Here is a 10527-nt window from a genome sequence, read left to right as displayed (position 1 = left end):
ATCGTGGTTAAAATGCCTAAAGCAGCCGATCAGTGTTTTTTGCAAAAGATTAGACTAAAAATCAGTGTTTTTTGTCCCAAATTCGTAAAAGAGTGTTTTCTGCAAACCTACGCTTTAATGTGGTGATTTTCTGCAATTCACTCACCCGGGTGACTTTTCAACACGACTTGTCTGCCTCGATCGGGGTTTACTGGTGCAAAAATCTACCCCCTAGCTCCAAATAAATAAATCTATTTTACGTGGACACAGTTTGTTTCGTTCTGTTTCGATCGGGTTTTGCTATATATTTTTTTGGAAATCAAACTGTGGACATGATCAGTCCCGTATGATTACCATTCCACGCAACATATGACGATCAACACACGGATGGAATCTCGTCATCGTCTTCCTCCGACGACGACTCCATGGGAATGCTAGTCCCTCAAGTCGTACGCGGAGCTGTCTCTCGCATCACCTCCGGGCCCCATGGTGAGAGCTACGCCAATACAAATGAACCTCTATAAGAAGAGACTTTCCGTTGAGCTCCACCGGCACAAAACAAATAACCTACTCCAGTTGCCATGCGACTAGCCATGGAGACCTCGCCTCACCTAAAGCTCGTCTCGCTCATTCTCCTGCTAGTCTTGCTTTCTCATGCCATCGCTGCACCACCCCCATCCCTCCTGGAAGAACAAGCGGGAGCCCTTCTCGCCTGGAAAGCCATCATACACAGCCCCCACTAGTAGAAAAAGGGCAATGTTCAACTCTTTAGTCCCGGTTTATAATAGAACCGGCATTAATGTGATCATTAGTGCCGGTTCCAACAGCTAGGCGGTACAAAAGCGGTGGTGGCAGGCTTGTGTCAGGATGCGGCCCCACCATGACTTATAGGTCGGTTCATGCCACAAATCGGTACTAGAGTTTTTTAGTTCATTCTTTCTGCAACAGTTTTTTAGTCCCACCTTGCTCCGCTAACAGGGTTTTTACTACCTTAAATATGTTACTTCTCAAACTATCACGAGCACTTGGTCTACATTGAACTCTATGTGTAGGATCTGTGACCGCAATAGGAATCTTCACCGGTTTTTAAACCGGTGAATATTCATATTGACAATTCAGATTCTACATAAAAAGATCATTGATGATCAATGTATTTTTTATGGATATTTTTACATGTTTACACATAGCAGTAGCGCGTTTTGGCTGAAAGGCGCTACTGATCAATGTATTTTTGATATATATTTCTACATGTTTACACAATCTCTTTCGAAGTATCAGGGTTTCAGACGAAAACTCATCTGTTACAAAGGAACTTCTCATATTTTTCTAAACTTACAACTCCAGACTTTTTGAGTGTTCAGTTTGCACCATTCAAAGCCACGTCATCAACTTTCAACTCTTTCTGCCTTCATTTTCTATTTTTCATGCATATACTATATTTTTGAGCTAAATGACCCTTATATTGAAAAACACTACAAATGAACTCTGAAAAGGTTTAAAGTTGGCATAGTATCATCATTTCACCCACATACCATGTGCAAAAAGGTTGAGAGGATTACGGCAAAAGCTGGATGCACTTCGTGTACAAACTAGACAATCTCTTTCGAAGTATCAGGGTTTCGGATGAAAACTCATGTGTTACAAAGGCAAAAATATTCACAAAGAAACTCTAAATACAGCATAAAATAACTCAGAAATAAATAAAAGAATATTAAATCTTTTATACCTAAAGCACAAATATTCACAAAGAAACTCTAAATACAGCATAAAACAACTCAGAAATAAATAAAAGAATATTAAAAATTTTGTACCCTAAAGCAAAAATATTCACAAAGAAACTCTAAATACAACATGAAACAACTCAGAAATAAATAAAAGAATATTAAATTTTTGTACCCTAAAGCAATAAATATTCACAACGAAACTCTAAATACAGCATAAAACAACTCAGAAATAAATAAAAGAGTATTAAATTTTTTGTACCTAAAGCAAAAATATTCACAAAGAAACTCTAAATACAGCATAAAACAACTCAGAAATAAATAAATAAAGCAGAAAAAAACTACATAAGAAGAACTCTGCGCGCTGCCCAGTGGACCTGCTTGGCCTTGGACCAGGATACAGGCCCATAAGGCCGAGCAGGCCGACAGGGCAGACGGCAAAGTTAGGCCGAGAAGCCTGCTATAGCACTAGTAGAAAACGGGCCAATGGTCCAGGCCGGCCCAGCCCATTAGTCCCGGTTCAATCCAGAACCGGGACCAATGGGGGCATCGGACCCGGTTCGTGAGCCTCGGGGGCCGGCCGGGCCACGTGGGCCATTGGTCCCGGTTCGTCTGGACCTATTGGTCCCGGTTGGTGGGACGAACCGGGACCAATGGACCTCGCTCCTGGCCCCACACCATTGGTCCCGGTTGGTGGTATGAACCGGGACCAAAGGCAGCCCTTTAGTCCCGGTTCAGGCCACCAACCGGGACTAAAGGGTTGGTCCTCATTGCGGCCAGAGTTTAGTCCCACCTCGCCAACCGAAGGGGGCTCAGACCAGTTTATAAGCCCCTCCCTCTCTGTCTTATTGAGCTCCTCTCAAAATAAAAATAGATGCCCTTATATAGGGAATTTAACCTAAATTCATAATGAATTTCTCTGAAGTTAGTAGAAATTTATTATGAATTTAGGTTGAATTTTCTCTATAAGCGCATCTATGCTCATTTCTGAATAGTTTTTTACATAGTTTTTTTCTTTTTAGTAAAGTTAATCACGAATATTTTTTCTTCTATTTATTTTTTTCTTGTTATTTCTGAGTTGTAATAAGTCATTAAATAATAAGCATCTATGCTCATTTTTTTAGTAAAGTTAATCAAAATTATTTTTTCTTCTATTTATTACTGAGTGGTATAGTTTTTTTTTCTTTTCTACTACATTTATTCTTTTCTTTTTATTTCTGAGTTGTAATAAGTCATTAAAAATAAGCATCTATGCTCATTTTTTAGTAAAGTTAATCACGAATATTTTTTCTTCTATTTATTTTTTCTTTTTATTTCCGAGTTGTAATAAGTCATAAAAAAATAAGCATCCATGCTCATTTTTTAGTAAAGTTAATCAAAATTATTTTTTCTTCTATTTATTTCTGAGTGGTTTTTTTATAATTTTTTTTCTTTTCTGCTAAATTTATTCTTTTCTTTTTATTTCTGAGTTGTAATAAGTCATTAAAAATAAGCGTCTATGCTCATTTTTAGTAAAGTTAATCAAGAATATTTTTTCTTCTAATTATTTTTTCTTTTTATTTCTGAGTTGTAATAAGTCATTAAAAAATAGGCATCTATGCTCATTTTTTTAGTAAAGTTAATCAAAATTATTTTTTCTTCTATTTATTTCTGAGTGGTTTTTTATATAGTTTTTTTTCTTTTCTGCTACATTTATTCTTTTCTTTTTATTTTTGAGTTGTAATAAATCATTAAAAATAAGCATCTATGCTCATTTTTTAGTAAAGTTAATCACGAATATTTTTTCTTCTATTTATTTTTTTCTTTTTATTTCTGAGTTGTAATAAGTCATTAAAAAATAAGCATCTATGCTCATTTTTTTAGTAAAGTTAATCAAAATTCTTTTTTCTTCTATTTATTTCTGAGTGGTTTTTTATATAGTTTTTTTTCTTTTCTGCTACATTTATTCTTTTCTTTTTATTTCTGAATTGTGATAAGTCATTAAAAATAAGCATCTATGCTCATTTTTTAGTAAAGTTAATCACAAATATTTTTTCTTCTATTTTTTTTCTTTTATTTCTGAGTTGTAATAAGTCATTAAAAATAAGCATCTATGCTCATTTTTTATAGTAAAGTTAATCAAAATTATTTTTGAGTGGTTTTTTATATAGTTTTTTTCTTTTCTGCTACATTTATTCTTTTCTTTTTATTTCTGAGTTGTCACAAGTCATTAAAAATAAGTCATTAAAAATAAAAAAGAGGCGCAATGCTCGTTAATTTGCTTCAAGCCTTTCGGAATAGTGTCAGCTGCACTGCACATAGCTCTGTGCAGTCTACCCTATTCCTCAAGGCTTGAAGCTAACCAACGTGCAGGTGAGCATTGAGGCTCTTCGTTATCGTCTCTGCACTCAGGGCTTATAAACAGCTGCGAGTGCCTCTCGCTTGGCGAGATGGGACTAAAAAAACAGCTGCAGGAAGAATCAACTAAAAAACAGCTGCAGAAAATAAAAAAGTAGTTAGACGGGTCCATTGGTACCGGTTGGTGGCACCAACCGGTACCAATGCCCCTCTTTGGTCCCGGTTGCTGGGACCAACCGGGACCAATGCCCCTCTTTTGTCCCGGTTGGAGCCACCAACCGGGACCAAAGGTCTTCGTTGGGCTGCTGAAAAGAGGCAATTGGTCCCGGTTGGTGGCTCCAACCGGGTCTAAAGGGGGGCATTAGTCCCGGTTGGTTTCACGAACCGAGACCAAAGCCTTTGCTATATATACAGCACTTAGCGCGACTTCGATCTCTTCTCCTCAACTCCCGTCGCAGCGTCTCCCTGCCGCCACCTCACCGTCGCCGCCCCGCCCCGACGCCGTCGCCGCCCCGCCCCGCCATGCCCCGAGGCCGTCGCCGCCCCGCGCAGCCCTGCCCCGCGCGCCGTCGCCACCCGCCCCGCACAGCCCCGCCCCGCGCGCCGTCGCCGCCTGCCCCGCCGCCCCGATCGACGTCGCCGCCCCGGCCCGCGCCGCCTCGACGTCGTCGCCGCCCCGCTCCGCACCTCGCCGTCGCCTTCGCTGTCGCCGTCGTCGGCCGTGAGCATTTTTTTTATTTTTGCTAGATTTTTTTGTAGTTCATAGATTTTTTTTGTTAGGTTAGATGTGTAGTAATTTAGATATGTAGTTCATAGATTTTTCTGTTAGATTAGATTTTTTTTGTTAGATTAGATGTGTAGTAATTAATTTGTTCATATTATGTTAGATTTTTTTTGTTAGATTAGATTTTTTGTTGGATTAGATGTGTAGTAATTAATTTGTTCATATTATGTTAGATTTTTTTTTCTGTTAATAGATTTTTTTGGTGATATTATTATTGAATATGCATGTTTGGTGATATTATTGTTAATAGATTTTTTTGGTGATATTTAGATTGTGTAATTAATTTTGTTTATAGAATTTTAATGATTTTTTTGTTCATAGTATTTAGAAGAAGGAACAAAAATAAGAAGTAGTTTATATATAGTTGAACTAGCTAGTTGATTTAATAAACTAATTTATTTTACTATATATAGAAGTAGTTTGTTTTTAGTAAGTACTACTTATTTATTTATAGTAAGTGCTTAGTAGTTGAACTAGATAGTTGATTTAATTAATAAAACTACTTTATTTAACTATATATAGAAGTACTTCCCGCATCGCCGTCGGTGATGCCTATCCCGCATCCTCGTCGTCGTCGACTCGGCGGTGGAGGCCTGCTTGATCAGGGCCATGTTCGGGACTGGGCTCCACCAGGCTGGTATTGGGAGGTGCTACCTTCCGGGTGAAGGAAATATGCCCTAGAGGCAATAATAAAGTTATTATTTATTTCCTCATATCATGATAAATGTTTATTATTCATGCTAGAATTGTATTAACCAGAAACATAATACATGTGTGAATACATAGACAAACATAGTGTCACTAGTATGCCTCTACTTGACTAGCTCGTTTATCAAAGATGGTTATGTTTCCTAGCCATGGACAAAAGAGTTTTCATTTGATTAACGGGATCACATCATTAGGAGAATGATGTGATTGACTTGACTCATTCCGTTAGCTTAGCACTTGATCATTTAGTATGTTGCTATTGCTTTCTTCATGACTTATACATGTTCCTGTAACTATGAGATTATGCAACTCCCGTTTACTGGAGGAACACTTTGGGTACTACCAAACGTCACAACGTAACTGGGTGATTATAAAGGAGTACTACAGGTGTCTCCGAAGGTACATGTTGAGTTGGCGTATTTCGAGATTAGGTTTTGTCACTTCGATTGTCGGAGAGGTATCTCTGGGCCCTCTTGGTAATGCACATCACTATAAGCCTTGCAAGCAATGTGACCAATGAGTTGGTTACGGGATGATGCATTACGTAACGAGTAAAGAGACTTGCCGGTGACGAGATTGAACTAGGTATTGGATACCGGCGATCGAATCTCGCGCAAGTAACATACCGATGACAAAGGGAACAACGTATGTTGTTATGCGGTTTGACCGATAAAGATCTTCGTAGAATATGTAGGAGCCAATATGGGCATCCAAGTCCCGCTATTGGTTATTGACCAAGAATAGTTCTAGGTCATGTCTACATAGTTCTCGAACCCGTAGGGTCCGCACGCTTAAGGTTTCGACGAGAATTATATTATGAGTTTATGAGTTTTGATGTACCGAAGGAGTTCGGAGTCCCGGATGAGATCGGGGACATGACGAGGAGTCTCGAAATGGTCGAGACGTAAAGATCGATATATTGGACGACTATATTCGGAGTTCGGAAAGGTTCCGAGTGATTCGGGTATTTTTCGGTGTACCGGAGAGTTACGGGAATTCGCCGGGGAGTATATGGGCCTTATTGGGCCATACCGGATTAGAGGAGAGAGGCCGAAAGGAAGGAGGCGCGCAGCCCCCCTCTGGTCCGAATTGGACAAGGGGTGCGGCCCCCTTTTCCTTCCTCCTCTCCCCCTCTTTCCCCCTTCTCCTACTCCAACAAGGAAGGAGAGAGTCCTACTCCCGGTGGGAGTAGGACTCCCCATGGCGTGCCCCCTCCTAGGGCGGCCGCCCCTCCCCCTTGCTCCTTTATATATGGGGGCAGGGGGGCACCCCATGACACACAAGTTGATCTACGGATCGTTCCTTAGCCGTGTGCGGTGCCCCCCTCCACCATATTCCACCTCGGTCATATCGTCGCGGAGTTTAGGCGAAGCCCTGCGCCGGTAGAACATCATCATCGTCACCACGCCGTCGTGCTGACGGAACTCATCTCCGGAGCTCGGCTGGATTGGAGGCCGGAGATCGTCATCGAGCTGAACGTGTGCTGAACTCGGAGGCCCCGTACGTTCGGTGCTTGGATCGGTCGGATCGTGAAGACGTACGACTACATCAACCGCGTTGTCATAACGCTTCCGCTTACGGTCTACGAGGGTACGTGGACGACACTCTCCCCTCTCGTTGCTATACCATCACCATGATCTTGCGTGTGCGTAGGAAAATTTTGAAATTACTACGTTCCCCAACAGTGGTATCAGAGCCTAGATTTTATGGTTTGATGTTATATGCACGAGTAGAACACAAGTGAGTTGTGGACAATATAAGTCATACTGCCTACCAGCATGTCATACTTTGGTTCGGCGGTATTGTTGGATGAAGCGGCCCGGACCGACATTACGCATACGCTTACGCGAGACTGGTTCTACCGCCGTGCTTTGCACACAGGTGGCTGGCGGGTGTCAGTTTCTCCAACTTTAGTTGAACTAAGTATGGCTATGCCCGGTCCTTGCGAAGGTTAAAACGGAGTCTATTTGACAAACTATCGTTGTGGTTTTGATGCGTAGGTGAGATTGGTTCTTGCTTAAGCTCGTAGCAGCCACGTAAAACTTGCAACAAACAAAGTAGAGGACGTCTAACTTGTTTTTGCAGGGCATGTTGTGATGTGATATGGTCAAGACGTGATGAGATATAAGTTGTTGTATGAGATGATCATGTTTTGTTGAAGTTATCGGCAACTGGCAGAAGCCCTATGATTGTCTCTTTGTTGCATAAGATGCAAGTGCCAAATAATTGCTTTACTTTATCGCTATGCGATAGCAATAGTTGCAAGAGCAATAGTTGGCGAGACGACCATGTGACGACACATTGATATAGATCAAGATGATGAAGATCATGGTGTCATGCCGGTGATGATAAAGATCATGACAGTACTTTGGAGATGGAGATCAAAGGCGCAAGATGATCATGGCCATATCATGTCACATATTTTGATTGCATATGATGTTTATCTGTTATACATCTTATTCTTGCTTTTATTGACGGTAGCATTTTAAGATGATCTCTCACTAATTATCAAGAAGTGTTCTCCCTGAGTATGCACCGTTGCCAAAGTTCGTCGTGCCCAGACACCACGTGATGATCGGGTGTGATAAGCTCTACGTCCATCTACAACGGGTGCAAGCCAGTTTTTCACACGCGGAATACTCAGGTTAAACTTGACGAGCCTAGCATATGCAGATATGGCCTCGGAACACGGAGACCGAAAGGTCGAGCGTGAATCATATAGTAGATATGATCAACATAGTGATGTTCACCATTGAAAACTACTCCATCTCACGTGATGATCGGTCATGGTTTAGTTAATTTGGATCACGTGATCACTTAGATGACTAGAGAGATGTCTATCTAAGTGGGAGTTCTTAAGTAATATGATTAATTGAACTTTAATTTATCATGAACTTAGTCCTGGTAGTATTAGCATATCTATGTTGTAGATCAATAGCTCGCGTTGTTGCTTTCATATGTTTATTTTGATATGTTCCTAGAGAAAATTGTGTTGAAAGACGTTAGTAGCAATGATGCGGATTGGATCCGTGATCTGAGGTTTATCCTCATTGCTGCACAGAAGAATTATGTCCTTAATGCACCGCTAGGTGACATACCTATTGCAGGAGCAGATGCAGACGTTATGAACGTTTGGCTAGCTCAATATGATGACTACTTGATAGTTTTGTGCACCATGCTTTATGGCTTGGAATCGGGACTTCAAAGACGTTTTGAACGTCATGGACCATATGAGATGTTCCAGGAATTGAAGTTAATATTTCAAGCAAATACCCGAGTTGAGAGATATGAAGTCTCCAACAAGTTCTATAGCTAAAAGATGGAGGAGAATCGCTCAACTAGTGAGCATGTACTTAGATTGTCTGGGTACTTCAATCGCTTGAATCAAGTGGGAGTTAATCTTCCAGATAAGATGGTGATTGACAGAATTCCCTAGTCACCATCACTAAGTTACTATAACTTCGTGATGAACTATAGAATTCAAGGGATGACGTAAACGATTCCCAAGCTCTTCGTGATGTTGAAATCGACGAAGGTAGAAATCAAGAAAGAGCATCAAGTGTTGATGATTGACAAGACCACTAGTTTCAAGAGAAGGGCAAAGGGAAAGAAAGGGAACTTCAAGTGGAAAGACAAGCAAGTTGTCACTCCCGTGAAGAAGACCAAAGCTGGACCAAAGCCTGAAACTGAGTGCTTACACTGCAAAGGAAATGGTCACTGGAAGCGGAAATGCCCTGAATATTTGGTGGATGAGAAGGATGGCAAAGTGAACAAGGGTATATTTGATATACAGATTATTGATGTGTGCCTTACTAGTGTTTATAGTAGCCCCTGAGTATTTGATACTGGTTCGGTTGCTAAGATTAGTAACTCGAAACAGGAGTTACAGAATAAACAGAGACTAGTTGAAGGGAAAGTGACGATGAGTGTTGGAAGTAGTTCCAAGATTGATATGATCATCATCGCACACTCCCTATACTTTCGGGATTAGTGTTAAACCTAAATAAATGTTATTTGGCGTTTGCGTTGAGCATGAATATGATTTGATCGTGTTTATTCCAATACGGTTATTCATTTAAAATCAGAGAATAATTGTTGTTCTGTTTACATGAATAAGACCTTTGATGGTCACACACCCAATGAACATAGTTTGTTGGATCTCGATCGTAGTGATACACATATTCATAGTATTTATGCCAAAAGATGCAAATTTAATAATGATAGTGTAACTTATTTGTGGCACTGCCGTTTGGGTCATATCAGTGTAAAGCGCATGAAGAAACTCCATAAAGATGGATTTTCGGAATCACTTGGTTATGAATCATTTGATGCTTGCGAACCGTGCCTTTTGGGCAAGATGACTAAAACTCCGTTCTTCGGAACAATGGAACGAGCTACCGACTTATTGGAAATAATACATACTGATGTATGCAGACCAATGAGTATGAATGCTCGTGGCAAGTATCATTATTTTCTGACCTTCACAAGATGATTTGAGCAGATATGGGTATATCTACTTGATGAAACATAAGTCTGAAATAGTTGAAAGGTTCAAAGAATTTCAGAGTGAAGTGGAAAATCATCGTAACAAGAAAATAAAGTTTCTGCGATCTGATCGTGGAGATGAATATTTGAGTTACGAGTTTGGTCTTCAATTAAAACAATGTGGAATAGTTTCACAGCTCACGCCACCTGGAACACCACAACGTTATGGTGTGTCCGAACGTCGTAACCGCACTTTATTTGATATGGTGCGATCTATGATGTCTCTTATCGATTTACCACTATCGTTTTGGGGTTATGCATTAGAGACAGCTGCATTCACTTTAAATAGGGCACCACCAAAATCCGTTGAGATGACGCCTTATGAACTGTGGTTTGGCGAGAAACCAAAAGTTGTCGTTTCTTAAAGTTTGGGGCTGCGATGCTTATGTGAAAAAGTTCCAACCTGATAAGCTCGAACCCAAATCGGAGAAGTGCGTCTTCATAGAATACCCG

This window comes from Triticum aestivum, chromosome 2B (assembly GCF_018294505.1).
Source record: "Triticum aestivum cultivar Chinese Spring chromosome 2B, IWGSC CS RefSeq v2.1, whole genome shotgun sequence".
In the NCBI taxonomy this organism is placed as follows: domain Eukaryota; kingdom Viridiplantae; phylum Streptophyta; class Magnoliopsida; order Poales; family Poaceae; genus Triticum; species Triticum aestivum.
This window is presented reverse-complemented; position numbering follows the sequence as displayed.